The following is a 15493-nucleotide window of genomic DNA, read 5'->3' on the forward strand; positions in this document are numbered from 1 at the left end:
GTCAAGAAACATGGTCCACTGGGCATGTACATTTGCCATGCCTTCAGCATCACTCAGTATGTATTTCACAGGAGGAGATGGTCAGTTAGTGCAGTGAATCTATAAAGGATATCAGTCATGAAGGTTTCCCTAATGCTGAAGTATTTGTGTATTTCAGAATTAAGTAATTGAGAAGACACTGAAATGTGAATTTTTGATTAGCTGTGTCAAGAGGACCCAGGAGCCAATTTGAAGAGGTTTTTGCAAGCTAATGACAGGACCATTTGGACAAAAAAGAGAATAATGAATGTACTAAATTGAAACATATCAAATATATGAAAATCAATGAGTACATAATCTTGAAAACAAAAGAAAACAAACAAAAGGTTCTTGATTACTATTGGTAGTTACCAAGGCAATGACTCATTACTCTGAAAAATTAATAAAGGCAAAGAAACAAGAATTAGACTGTTTTTCTTGTATTTCAAGGTAACCACATAGTTAATGAGAAAAAATTTTTCTTTGTAGAAGAATTCTAGCTAATGAGTGCAGACAAATTTTTTTTAAATCACTGCTTTGTAGCCCTTTCTTAAATAACAGATCTGAGCAACCAGTGTTGTGTTTGTAAAGTTTAACACTGGCTGGGATTAAGAAAGGGTCTGATTTGTAGCACTGACTAATTCTTGTGGTGTAAATACTGCATTGTAGCTGATTGCAAACTACCAACATGATGTCATTCAATGCAGAATTGGAAAGATATGCCGATCACCAGCTCTTATATACTGATGCAAGCCAGTACACAGGTAGGGGCTGACTCCAACATACCACTAGATCTAAGTAAGATCTAAATCATCAATGGTGGAATTTTGATATGGAACTTTCTATTAATATAACAGGCTGACAACACCTGAACAAAAATTATAAGCAGGGTCCCATATAAGAAGTATCCTTGTGAGGAAAACATACAACCTTTAATTTAATCAAGCTTACAGATCTTTCTTAGTTTACAGGAAATATCAAAAATAGAGAAATGAATTAAACACCATCACAAGGAAGCAAATAGCCAAAGCCAGGAAGTAAGACATTCTCTAGCTCAAATGACCTAGTGTATCCAACAAATCCATAAGAAAGAAAAAAAAAAGAGAAAAACAGAGAAGGAGAATGCTGAAGAAAAGATACTTAAGAGATATAAACTAGATAATAATACAATTTGTGATTCAAACAAACCAACTAGGTAGCAATTTAGTAAATTCAAATATGACTCGATATAGATGATATTAAGAAAGTATATTTTTTTAATTTAATAATGGCATAATAGGTTTTTAGAAAGACCTTATTAGTTAAAGAAGCATCTTTGGTATTTATGAGTGAAATTATATGATACCTGATATTTGCCATTTTAAAGCAAATCCAACAAAAATAAAAGATAAAGTGGAACAGAAAGATGAAACAGAAAGATGAAAGATTTGCAAAATGATCATGATTTTTAAAGCTGGTGTATGGGTACATGCAGATTCAGTCAATAGCATTATGTAATTTTGTGTATATTTTTAAGACTTAATTAAAAAATATTTAAGTAAACTTTCTATTAAACATTCTAAAGACAAAATAAAAGATGTTTTTAGGCCGGGCGTGGTGGCTCACACCTTTAATCCTAGCACTCTGGGAGGCCAAGGTGGGCGGATCGTTTGAGCTCAGGAGTTCTAGACCAGCCTGAGCAAGAGCAAGACCCCCGTCTCTACTAAAAAAATAGAAAGAAATTGGCTGGACAACTAAAAATATATATATAAAAAATTATCTGGACATGGTGGCACATGCCTGTAGTCCCAGCTACTCGGGAGGCTGAGGCAGGAGGATCGCTTGAGCCCAGGAGTTTAAGGTTGCTGTGAACTAGGCTGATGCCACGGCACTCCAGCCCAGGCAACAGAGTGAGACTTTTTCTCAAAAAAAAAAAAAAAAAAAAAAAGATGTTTTCAGGGAAAGAAAGAAAATTTGGCTTTCTCTAAATGGTGAGATAGATTATAGTGCATTATAATCTTCCTTGTATTTTTTGGCATTTTTCAAAATTTCTATAATAAGCATTTATTATTCTTAAATAATTAGGTTTAAAATCCAAGGAAAAAAATCAGTTCAATGGATGAGATTTTTATGGCAAATCTCTCATCAGACTAAAAATAAATTAATGATATAAATATTATAAACAAAAAATTATTTAAGTCCTCCCAAACTTTCTTCAAAAACATTCCATCATTTGATGAGGAAATCCATGGCTTTCTGGCTTCAAATTTTCTAAAACACTCTGGGGAAAATGCAGTGAGAGCCAAAAGGCACTGTTTATTAATAATATTTCCAAGATCCATTCAGCCCATGGAAGAGTAGTGGGCAAAATCCCCAGGTGTGAAAGACAGGGACGTCCCCCTTAGTTTGTCCTCTGACAGATCTCTATCCCTGCCACAATTTCTTTGTCTTCCTTCTCCATATTCCTCTTTTCCCTCTAGTGTTTCTTCTTCCATTCTCAACTTGATTTTATCGAACCGCTGGATTGAATTAGGAGGCAGGATTTGAATCCCAGTTTGGCCACTCCTTAAACCCGGACTGCTGCAAAATGAGGGTGTTAGACTCAAATGCATTCCACCATTGCTAACATTTGCTAAGGTACAGAAATTCTGGGAGTGAGTCATTTGCATTCTGGTGGGAATGGAGACAGGACTTCCCAGACACAAAGCTATGATTTTTAAATGTTGAGAAATTAGGTAAGATTGAACTATGAATGTGTACATAAATATATGTACACCAGGGAACCATATGATGATTTACAAATCATGTAAATTATGTCACACATGAAGTATAAATGATGAAGTGGTTTCCTGTTAACTAAAGATTTAACATTGCTCCCAGAAAAGCTTACCTTCATCCCTGGGAATAATTTCTTCCCTACAGACAGTGGCTAATGACTTCTCACTTGCGACCCCACCTGCACATTGCCAGGCACTTATTTGTGAGTTCACTCATGACTAAGAGCATTGCTGATGCCCAGCGACAAATATGGAATGAATTAAATAAACGTGGCTGGTTTTGTGGTGCAGCTAAGAGAAATTAAAACTTTAAATATATGCCGAGGCAAAGTCGCTTTCATAAATGAATGCAGAACACTGTTATCTTTATAGTGGTTAAAACAGCACAGAGTAAATTAAAACAATACTCATAAATCCAGTGAGCTGTTTTAAGATTTGATGATGGTGTTTAGTAAGCAGAAATTGCATTTGATTTAACTTTTCTACCTATCAGGATGAAGTATGGGTGGTGGATATGAATCTTCACCTACAAACTCAGGTGTGCAAAAATTATGCACTTTGTGCCCAAGGGGCGAGTAAAAGTCTGGCTTCCTCTGTGAATCAGGAAAAATAAAAACATGAATTAATACTTCAGCAAGTTATCCTTTTACGTTTGCCCTCCCAAGTCCAAAGTGCTTTGTCAGCACCTTTTGCACTGTGGATTTTACCTACAGGATTTTAAGAGAGGGAGAGACCGGGGCGGCTGTGGTCATACCCACACTGTTCAGTGAAGGGGCTTTTGGAAAAACAGTATTTTGTATGATAACATGTTACATAAAACTCAGCTATTTTTCAGCAAATGCTTATGAGCACCTACTGTATGCTGCATCTGGAGGTACTAGGTAACACTGGTGAGCAAGACGGGCCTGTTCCCTGCCCTTAGAGAGCCAGTGGGCTCGTGGGGGAGAAAGACAACAGACGAGCAGACAGACAAATATTTACTTCAAACTGTGCTAAGTGCCAGGAGTGGGAGGAACTCACCAGAGATAAGTGACAGAGAAGAAAAGAGCGGGGAGAGGGGGGCGGGAACCAAGGGCAACACACGTAACGTAAACATATGTACACCCATAATTTGCTGAAATAAAATTTAAAAAATAAATAAAAAAATAAAAATAAAAAATAAAAAATAAAAAGAGCGGGAAGAGGGTGCAGAGATCACTTTGGAAGAGGTATTCGGAGAAAGCCACCCCAAGGTGGAGACACTAAGTGGAGATGTGAAGAATGGGGAGGAGCCAGGCCAGGGAGAATGGAAGGAACAGCGTTCAAGACCAGGGACCAGGACATGAGTCGGTAAAGCGCTGGGTGCGCTTCAGCAACCAAAAGAAGACTGTGCTGTTGAGGAGAGTGAAGAAAGCAGGTGAGGGAGTGAGATGAGACTGGGAGCAGGCGGGGTGGGTCTCTGGGCCCTCAGAGGCAAGATAGTGGGATCTTTCTTTCAACATAGTGTCATGATCTATTTCATGCCTGGGGAAGCTCACTCTGGTTGCTGGGTGGACAGTAGATTGAAGAGGGGCAGGAATCCCTCAGAGAGACCCATGCAGAGGCAGTGGAGTAGTCCAGAGATGATCTAGGTCCGGTCTGGAGAGCTGGAGTAGTGACAGAGGAAGTAATCTGAGAGAAAATAACAGAAAGCAGAACTTGCCAATCAATTGGAGGCAGTAAACAAGGGGGCAGGGATATGAATGAAGGTTCATTTTTTATGATATGCTTTACAAATGGCCATGGCCTCCACAGCCAAGACCTGGGAACAACTCAAGTGACCAGCGGTCAGAGAACAGATAAACAGTGGCATGTTTATGCATTAGAATACTACTCAGCAATGAAAAGGGTGCCCTACCACTCAACAACAAGAATGATCTCAAAACCACTACACTGAGCACACATTTGTGCTTCCATGTTTACGAAGTTCTAGAACAGGCAAAACTAACGTATGGTGTAGGTGTCAGAAGAGTGGTTGTGTCTTGGGCAGGGAGGGATGAGAAAAGACACATGGAACCTTCTGGCAGTATGGGACTGTTCCGTATCTGGATAAGGGCGTGGGCTACACAGTTTGCTGCATTTGTGAATTTGACGGAAGTAAACACATAATGTATGTGCATAGCATTGTAAATTATACCTCCATACAAAGGTATTATTGTACAAACAACAAAAGATAAATGCTTATTAGGTTATAGCTATGCGAAAGCTAAAAGCATTCAAAATAAAAAGTAAAACTCAAACTGCTATAGCTATTGTCATTTCTTCCACTTAGCAATTTAACCTGAGTAATTAAACATTAGCAATTAAACTAATAAATGTGGGAAAACCTGTTCTTTTATATAATACCCTCCATCTCACTTGTCTCTGTAAAGCATGCAAGGCTGGTCTTGTCCCCTAAATTCTACAAGGTTCAGAGACGGTGACAAGCTAGTTGTGACTCTAGGACCCACTTATACCTGATCCATATATATTAACCTACAGCCATTAGATGCACCAGGTCTTGGGGTAGCAGGAAGGGTGTAGAAGCCCAGTGCACATATAGTGAGTGAGCCTGGGTTAAAGAAGGTGAGGGGTGCAATGAGATTTCTTCTGAGCCCTTTGGAAGGTACTCAACACAGCCTGCTGCTTTTTAATTTCCCAAGGCTCTCTGGAGTGGCACTCTACCTGCTATTCCTTTCTCTTCCCCAGTTGGTGAATTCTGAGGAGTAGGGAAAAGTGGATGGCAAGGGCCTGGACTTTCCAGAAGGCAGAGCTGTTTGGAGAGATTCTCAGTAGCATCGGGCAGGGAAGCCCCTGCCAGGAGCCCTGTACACAGGTACCTCCAGGAGCAGAAATTAGTGGCTTTTCACAGTATAACTTCGGTTGGTGACCCTAGAACGGTCACTGAGGATTCATTCAGGGTTATGACTTCATGTCAGCTGAGCCCTGCAGGTGTAAGATGCGTCTGTAACGCCTGGCATTCAGGGGCTCGTAGGGGAATGGTGGCCCCAGCCCCCCAGGCTCACAGGCCTCAGGTGAGGAAGTCGCCAGCAGCAGCAGCGCCCCTCCACGTCCTGCCCAACTTGCTCTGAGGACAGAAGTCCCAGCCTGACCCCCAGGAGCATGTCTGAGTCTCTGCTTCCCCAGAGGGAGAGGGAACAGCCAGGAGCAACTTACATAAACACCTCTCCAGATCCATGAAGGACCACTCAAGGAAATGACTGGACTTCCACTGACCTGGCACTGTGAGAGTCACTATGACTTACTGTGTGTAAACAGTGGAGCCTGTGACTTGGCATTTGCCTGTAAATGCTATGTCAAAGGAGCTCAAGTTCTTTTACCCTGCATTACAAAAACTATGCTAGGTGCTCAGAGAAGGTAAGATCAAAACGCACTAGGTAAATGAAGCCATTTGTACCTCCGCTCTTCCAGAAGACCCTTGCAGTCCAGACTATTGGTGCGCCATCCGTATGCCCTTAGCTCCCACTTTCCTGTATGGGCTGCCACTTCCTGTTGCAAACACCTGAAGCTTTGGGCTTAATGGCCTTCTTTGGCCACAACAGCAAGTGTGGCCCGCACCTGGGGCAATTAACGCACCCAGAAGCAGGCCTCAGCCAGTCAATAAGGGGAGCTGGTGGATAAATACCCGCAATTCCCTGCTCTGAGGAATGTTCTGCCCACTCTCCCAGAGGTCCCCCAGGACTGAGCCCCATGGGCCAGAGGCATACGCTGTTTGCCATCAAACTGCCTCGCTTCCCCACTCCCCTGCCCATGCTCCCTGGGGCCACTTCCCAAATAAATGATGGCATTCAGATCCTTGTCCTCAGAGTCTACCCCTTGGGAACCCAAACTTACACAACCTTAAATTGTCAAACTTGGCTACAGTTCCAAAGACAATCTTTCATTTTTCTTAACATGATGACGTGCTATGTACATAAATAATTCAATAAAACTATTAAAGAAGGAAAGCAAAGGAAAGGAAAAATGAAGGTAGGATAGTTCAGTGAAATCCAAGATAACATCAGTTCCCAAAAATTTGTGCACAAAGGCTAAGGTTGGGTGGACCACAAACCTGAAGCTGAGCTTTATAGGCAGACAAATGCTGTTATAAGACTCTTGGTAACCACAAAAAAATTTTTTTTTAAATTCAGTAGCTCTGAAGAAAAACACTTTTTTCTGCCAGAGACTTTTACAAGGAGTTTCTCTTGTAGTGTCCCATCAAAGGGTCTCTGTGTGAACGGTACACAGTGTCTTCACCAACACACAGGAGCACAGCACACAACAGCTACTGTGCAGCTGTGTCCATCAGTGGTCCTGAACAAACCACATCAAAATGCAAAGCAGCGCACACAGTTCTCCAGCGGCCAAAGCAAGGGTGTCTCAAAACATGGCTGTCTGATGAATGGCCCAATTTGGGGTACAGTTAGTCTATCAGGAGTGGCAGTTTTCAAACAGGGTTCCATTTGGCCACTTGGGGAGATGATGGTGGATGGTGAGTCTAACTTTCGGAAGTCTTTCTCCCAGCAGCTCTGCCTAAATCTGTATATGAGGTTGGATATAATATCCTATTGGAAGAAAGGACTGTGTCAATTTAAAAAAAATGTGAAAATGAGGAAATGAGAAGAATGTCTCCTCCTCCATCCCAGCCTAGCTTTGGGCAAAAGTCATATAGCACATTTCTGGCAGGAAGCTGGAGAAACAGCCTCAGAACACAGAGAACTAGCTCTGGCCATTCCCCTCGGGCATGTTGGCCAGTGGCCTTAAACCAGAGCCTCATCCCAAGGATTCACAAAAGTCTAGACACAGCCAAGACCTTCCAGAGAGAACAGCCCCCTCCAGCCACCTAGGTGCTACATTTCCAACAGGCGGTAAGTTTCCTGAACCCATCCTTGGAGTTAATCAGACACATTCTCCCATCTGGGAGGCCCCTGGTGCTCCTGAGGATGCTGGGGCCAATTTGAGAGAATCCAGGCAGCCGCAGAAGCCACATCGTATCACATTCCAGTACTGCTGGGTTGCAGCCCAGCTGGGAGCTTCTTCAAGCACCTGCATTCCCATGTTGCTCTGAGCTTCTCCCCCCATGTCAATACACTGCTTCTCCTCATCTGCCCAGCCTCCCCCGAACCCTCTGGAACCTCCTTTCTAAGGTCAACACTCTCCTCTTCACCCACAGCCCTTCCCTGGTTCCTGCCCTCCCAAGGGTCTGTTTCTGAGTCACCACATTCCTCATCTATCTCTAAGTCAGGAGGTGATAGCAGCCACCTTGTTATCCACAGCATCACGTCAGGTCCTGACTCTTTCCCCTTGATACAAACTGCTCCTTCCAGACCCATTCAGACCCTGGGTGCTATGGTCTGAATATTTATGGCCCCCTGAAATTCATGTATGGATATCTATGCACCACTATGATGGTTTTAAGAAGTGGGGTCTGTCTTAGTTCCTTTGCATTTCTATAAAGGAATATCTGAGGCTAGGTAATTTATAAAGAAAAAAAGTTCATTTGGCTCATGGTTCTGTAGGCTGTACAAGAAGCATAGTGCTGGCATCTGCTTCTAGTGGTGAGGGCTTCACGGAGCTTCCACTCATGGAGAAAGGGGAGTCGGCATCACATCATGAGGGGAAGAAAACAAGAGAGAGAGGAGGGAGGTGCCAGGCTCTTCAATCATCTCTCTTGGGAACTAAAAGTGCGAGAACTCACTCATTACTGTGAAGACGACACCAAGCTGTTCACAAGGGATCCACCCCCATAACCCAAACACCTTCCACTAGGCCTCACCTCCAACACTGAGGATGAAATACCAACATGAGATTTGGAGGGGACAAATATTCAAACCATAGCAAGGTCTTTGGGACATAATTATGTCACAAAGTCAGAACCCTCATAAATGGGATTAGTGCTTTTATAAAAGAAACCCCAGAGAGCTCGTTGACCCCTTCCACCATGTGAGGACACAGCAAGAAGGCACCTTCTATCAACCAGGAAGCAGGCTCTCACCAGACACTGAATCTGCTGGCACGTTCAGCAGATAACAACCCCTACTACCACACAGGGAAAATTGGCCTTCAGAGACAGACATGTCAGCTCCCTATCCCACCCAGCCTACAAGCATTTCACAAATATTTATTGATCACCTGCTAGGAGCCAGGCACCATGCAAGTCATGTAGCTCCTGGAGCTCCACCTGTCTCCTGGCTGCCACATCAACCACCTCCTGTACAGTTCCACCCAGGTGGCCCACAGTCACCCCCAACTTAATAGACTCAAAGTGAACTGATTATCTGCCCACCCAAACTTGTCTCCATCTACCCCAGGGCCAAAACCAGAAATTCAGGAGTCATCTTTGGCCTTTCTGGCATCATTTTGCCAACCCACACAACCAGCCCCAAGTCCTGCCAGTTACACTTCCTGAATAGTCTTGAATCCACTCCCATCTCCATCACATCCAATCCATATCACACATTCAGTCTCCCAAATTGATCCCCTCCAATGCATCCCTTGGAACACTCAAAACTATTTTTCTAAAACAAAGGAATCCGGTAATGAGAAGGATTTGAAATGTCTCCTCCGAAATCCCCTGGGTAGGAACAGGGGTGTGCTGAAGCAGGCAAGAGGGAGAAGGGAGAAAGAATTGCCTTCCGATCACTATTCAGGATCAGTTGTGTCCCCAAGTTCTAAGCTGTAAAATATAATTTTGCCTGGAAGACTTTCAAAGCAGTCTCTGGACATGGTCTTAAAACCTTATGAATCGTTTGTTACTAAGTGTTCAGAAAGTGTTCATTGTGTGTCCAGAGATGTGGCTATGGTGTGGGAAGGTAGAAATACATGCATTTAGATTAAGGTAAACTTTAGTTCCAATCCTTGTTGTGTGTGTCATTTGCTAAGCCTCACATTCTCCAGTTTGAGGAAAATGTTCCTTAGGATGATGGTGGGCCTCATAGAATGAGTTGGGGAGGATTCCTTGCTTCTCGATGTTATGAAATAATTTCTGTAGTACCGATTCTTCTTTGTGGGTCTAGAAAACCCCAAAGATTCTGCCAAAAAGCTCCTGGAATTGATAAATAAATTCATCAAAATCTCAGGCTCCAAAATCAATGTACACAAATCAGTAGCATTCCTATACACCAACAACAGTCAAGCCAAGAATCAAATCAAATCAAAGACTCAATACCTTTCACGATAGCTATAAAGAAAATAAAACACCTACGAATATATGTAACCAAGGAGGTGAAAGACCTGTACAAAGAGAACTACAAATTAGTGAGGGAGGAAATTGCAGAGGATGCAAACAAATGGGAAAACATATCATGCTCATGGGTCAGCAGCATCAACATTGTTAAAATGTCCATAAGTACTCAAAGTGATTTACAGATTCAATGCAATCCCCATCAAAATACCAACATCATTTCTCTCAGATCTAGAAAAAATAATTCTATGCTTCATTTGGAACCAGAAAAGAGCCCAAATAGCCAAAGCAACCTTACACAAAAGGAACGAATCTGGAGGCATCACTTTATCAGACTTCAAGCTATACTACAAGGCTATAGTAACCAAAACAGCATGGTACTGGCACAAAAATAGAGACATAGACCAGTGGAACAGAACAGAGAACCCAGATATAAAACCATCACATATTGCTATCTGATCTTTGACAAAGCAGTCAATATACACTGGGGAAAAGAATCCCCTATTTAATAAATGGTGCTGGGAAAACTGGATAGCCACATGTAGAAAATTGAAACAGGATCCATATCTCTCACCACTCACAAAAATTAATTCAAGATGGATAACAGACTTAAATCTAAGACATGAAACCACAAGAATTCTAGAAGAAAATGTTGGAAAAATTTTTCTAGATATTGGCCTAGGCAAAGAATTTATGAAGACAACATTAAAGGCAATCACAGCAATAAGAAAAATAAATAAAGGAGACTTTATTAAATTAAAAAGCTGCACAGCCAATGAAACAATCAACAGAGCAAATGGACAACTTACAGAATGGGAGAAAATATTTACATGCTATATATCCAGTAAAAGACTAATAATCAGAATCTACAAAGAACTCAAGCAAATCAGCAACAAAAGATCAAACAACCCCATTAAAAAGTGGGCAAAAGACATGAACAGAAGCTTTTCAAAAGAAGATGGACTAATGGCCTATAAACATATGAAACAAATGCTCAACATCATTAATCATCAGAGAAGTGCAAATCAAAACCACAATGAGATATCACCTAACCCCAGTGAGAATGGCTTTGATCAAAAAGTCCCAAAACAATAGATGCTAGCATAGATGTGGAGAGATAGGAACACTTATACACTGTTGGTGTGACTGCAAACTAGTGCAATCTATATGGAAAATAATATGGAGATTCCTCAAAGAACTAAAAGTAGACCTACCATTTGACCCAGCAATCGCACTGCTGAGTATTTACCCAAAGGAAAAAAGTCATTTTACCAAAAAGACACTTTCACTAGAATATTTATTGCAGCACAATTCACAATTGCAAAGAGGTGGAATCAACCCAAGTGCCCATCAATTCATGAGTGGATTAATAAAATGTGGTATATATACACCATGGAGTACTACTGAGCTACAAAAACAATGAATTAAAACCTTTTGCAACAATATGGATGGAACTGGAGACCATTCTCCTAAGTGAAGTATTGCAAGAATGGAAAAACAAACGCCACATGTACTCACTACTAAATTGGAACTAACTGATAAGCACACATGTGCGCAAATGGAAGTAAAAGTAAATGGAAATCATACGGGGGGTGGTGGGGGAGAAGAGGATGGGTGAAATCCTACCCAACAGGTACAATGTACACTATCTGGGTCATGGGCACACTTATAACTTTGACTCAAGCAGTACAAAAGCTATCCATGTAACCAAAACATTTGTACCCCCATAATATTCTGAAATAAAAATAAAATAAAATAAGAAATGAGAAGAGGAGAGAGAACAGGTGTACTCCAGGGCCAACAATGGGCGACCCTCTGCAGCTAAACGGACTTCCTGCCCCACGTCCACTGCACTCCTTGCCTTGGCGCTGGTTACGCTTGCACCTGCCAAAATTCATTTTTATAGATTAGATTGCTCACTTTTTTAAAGGATGTTTTTATAGGCAATTGTGTTGTTTCTGCTTCCCTGCAGCATGTCTCTTGATAAACAGAGTGTCCAACAGTCATTAAACCTTGTTGTTGCATTCACTTCCAGTCCTGGGGTACAACCAAAAGCCACTGAATAGCTGAAGAACATTCTCTTTGTTTCTAGACTCAAAAGCCAATTACAAAAAATATGCCAAAATATTGTCCAAGACTTTTGTTTGAGCCAATCCAATAGAATCATGGATGTGCTTACCAGGACCTTGTTATCCCTTTTGAAGGGACCACTTCCTCATGTACATGTGTAGACTTTACCTTCAGTTCTTACTCTAGACAGTTCCTAAAAGTGGCACCAACATTATCCCTGGGGAACTGAGTCATGATGAAGGAGATAGGGAGAAACCCAAAAGGTGAGCCTCAGTATTGTTGAGTCTACGTTTGTGTTTGGATCTTTGACCTGGACACACATTTAGCACCCAGATTCCTGCCAGACTGGCCTGGAATGTTGGGGAAGAGAATCTCCAGTTCCAGGTGGCCCTCCCCCTACGAACACACACACATTCATACATGCACATACATGCATACATGCACACATTAGTGCATGTGTGGACACATGTGCACACATGCATACATGCATATACGTATACATGAATGAACATACATTCACACACACATTTTACCCATTCATCCCAGTTTCTACTCTTCTTTCAGTGAATGCCCAAAGGCATCATTTAGTGTCTGTCCTCAGGATCATGGGGTGGTTTTCTTATAATAAAAGTAATCACTTCTTTAGTTTATTCACAGGGCACTACATTATCTGATATAGTACTCCATTCATTATCAATAATATCTTGGAATCTTCAAGTGGAGTCATGATCTTAGGTGGAGTTCATATCCTTTTATTAGAGGTCCTCCCTGTTCCCATGATGGCCAGTAGTTCAAGAGTCTCCTTCTGGACTTATTTTCATTTCTTTCTCCTTGTCTCCAGGGATGTATTAGCCAGGCTTCTGCTGCAATAATGCTGAGTAACAAATAACTCCAAAATCCCATTTGCTTGTGAGAGCACACATTTACTCCACATGCACAGGTATGCAGGTCAGCCACACTTCATTGGATCTCAGCTGCACTCCAGGCTTTGTTTTTGGTTCCAGACTGCTCCACGCATCTTCATTCTGGGACACAGGCTGAAAGAGCAACAGCTACATATAGGATGCTTTTCTCGTGGTGAAGACTGAAGCTAAAAAAGCCAAGTCAAATCATGCAAGCACATTTAAAGCCTCTGGTTAGACACAGTGTGTGCCAACTCTGCTCTCATTTCATTGGCCAAAGGAAGTCCCATGAGGGGGCAGATGTCAGAAAGCAGTGGGATGCACCTTCTGCCTACTCTGGTGGAAGATCCTGCTGAGTATCCAAGCCAGGAGTGTGAAAGGAGAAGCCTATTGCAAGGAGGAAACAGGGACTTGGAACAGTAATCCAATCTACCACAAGGATATATCGTTACTGAAACTTATTGTTGAGTTTACTCTGGGCTTGGTTTCGAGGACATTATTTGCCGTATCCTTGCTACGAGGACCCACAGGAGAAATTTCTCTCAGATCTCAGGATCCCAGTAGTTATACTTCTGGCAAAAACTTCTGTTTTCTCTTTAAAGACACTCTGAATCATGTCAGTAACCTCCCTTCACTATTTCCTTGGCTGCTAGGAACTTCATCCCACCTCTAACAACTACTACATGATGCAATCTTCCTCCCTGGCTTCATCCTAGTGCTTCTATTTTTATTTTTCCCTTACATTAATTTATCACTTCTTTATCATTTAGTTTTATTTAGATTAATTTTGTAGGTCATTTCCTCTTTTTCGGTGAATTTATAGTCATTTATGCATCTAACAAATATATTTTTAAAATATCTTTCTGTGACTAAGTCATATAGGCACATGTTTAGGAAATCTCAACAATACAAATGGCATACAGAGGATAAATGAATTTCTCTCCAACCTCTGCCTCCTCCCATCCAATTCCCCACCTTAGAGGTAGCTACTGTACCATATTCAAATTCTGTGCACATGAGGGAGTCTTTCTAATCTACTGGAAGAATTCCAGTGTAATTCCTGAGACAAGGAAATCCATGCATTTTAAATTTGAAAGATACTGCCCCAACATTTTCCAAAAAGCTTGTACTAGTTTACATTCCAATTAGCAGTGTCTGAGAGTGCCTGTTTTCCCACAACCTCACCAGCAGTATGCATTATCACAGTTTACCCTTGGTGTATTTTCAAGGTTTGATCTTTGCTCAACTGATAATCAAAAATCTTTTTAAATCATTTATATTTCTCTTTCATTTCATATGCTTTGGACACTTTCTTGATTTATAAGAACTCTTTGTATATTGAGGAAATTAGTTTCAAAAACAGCATATTGTTGTACCTTCAAAGCCTTTCTGAAAAGAGATTAATAGATGGATAAATGCACAGGTAAGAGAAATAAATAGATAATGGGTATTTAAAACATACATTGGGGAAAGTATGGGCTAGTTCTTAAGTCCTAGCAAGAAATCTTGATTTTCTCATGCTTCTATCTTCTTCTTCACTCCTTACTTTGAAATTGTACCTTTTGGTATCCCAGTCCCTCTCAGCCAAGACAGAGCTCCTTACTCAGCAAATGGAAATGAGGTTAATGAACTCTCCAGGGGAGAAGACTTTGACAGCTGTCTGGCATAATACACATTTCTGAGCATTTGTCAAATCTCCTGGACAAATATTGCATTTTCAAAAATCAGAGCCTAAGCACACAGGCCCATGTTAAGCCAACGGCATGCTTCCAGGTAATGTGTGTCTGTAATCGGTTTGTGCCGCTCCAGGAAGGCCAGCCTCAGTGTGCTGGTAGGAAAAAGGAGACAAGTTTTTGAATGTGGGCATGCAAATGCCAAACTCACATCTGCCTGCAATCTCGGCTTTGTCAGATCCAAGTGCTGCTGTGGTCATGGCCAATTCACTTGAAAGCCAATATGTTCTCAACGTCACATTAGTAAGAAAACAATGTTTCTAGTCCTTTCCCAGTTTCAGTTTGGAGGCGTTTTGTTTTTATTATTGTTGTACAAAAAAGAAAAGCTCTCACACTGATTTGGCTTATAGATCACAGCTGTCCCTGTGGCAGGTTTGTGTTTGTGTGAGTTCAGAAATCTTCACGCTGTCTCTGTTTTTCCAAAATTCTAAATCATCCTTCATGCTTTAAAATAAAGCAATATCTTCCGAATTATAAAAAAAAAAAATTCTTGCAATGTTTTTGGTATTTTTAACCATTTGCACATAAGTCGTGTTTGTGTAAAAGAGAATGAAAGCATCTACAACTTCAAATATTTGAGCAAATGATTTATAGACTGTTAACAGCGTTAAACCACATGCAAATCAATTTCAGTGAATTGAGTTTTTTGGGGGGTTGCAGTATAAATATTGAGTGTTTCTGATAAACTGTGATACTACCAAATAACTGTATCTCCTGAAGTTCCTCCTTTCCAGCCATTCCGTTTGCTTGGTATTATGCCTTTATTTGCTTATTTATACACACCTTGCTCAGGAAAACACCTACGATTAGCACTGTAGAATGATCATAACCAGG

Source organism: Propithecus coquereli, unplaced genomic scaffold, assembly GCF_000956105.1.
Source record: "Propithecus coquereli isolate 6110/MARCELLA unplaced genomic scaffold, Pcoq_1.0 Scaffold411, whole genome shotgun sequence".
Taxonomy (NCBI): Eukaryota; Metazoa; Chordata; class Mammalia; order Primates; family Indriidae; genus Propithecus; species Propithecus coquereli.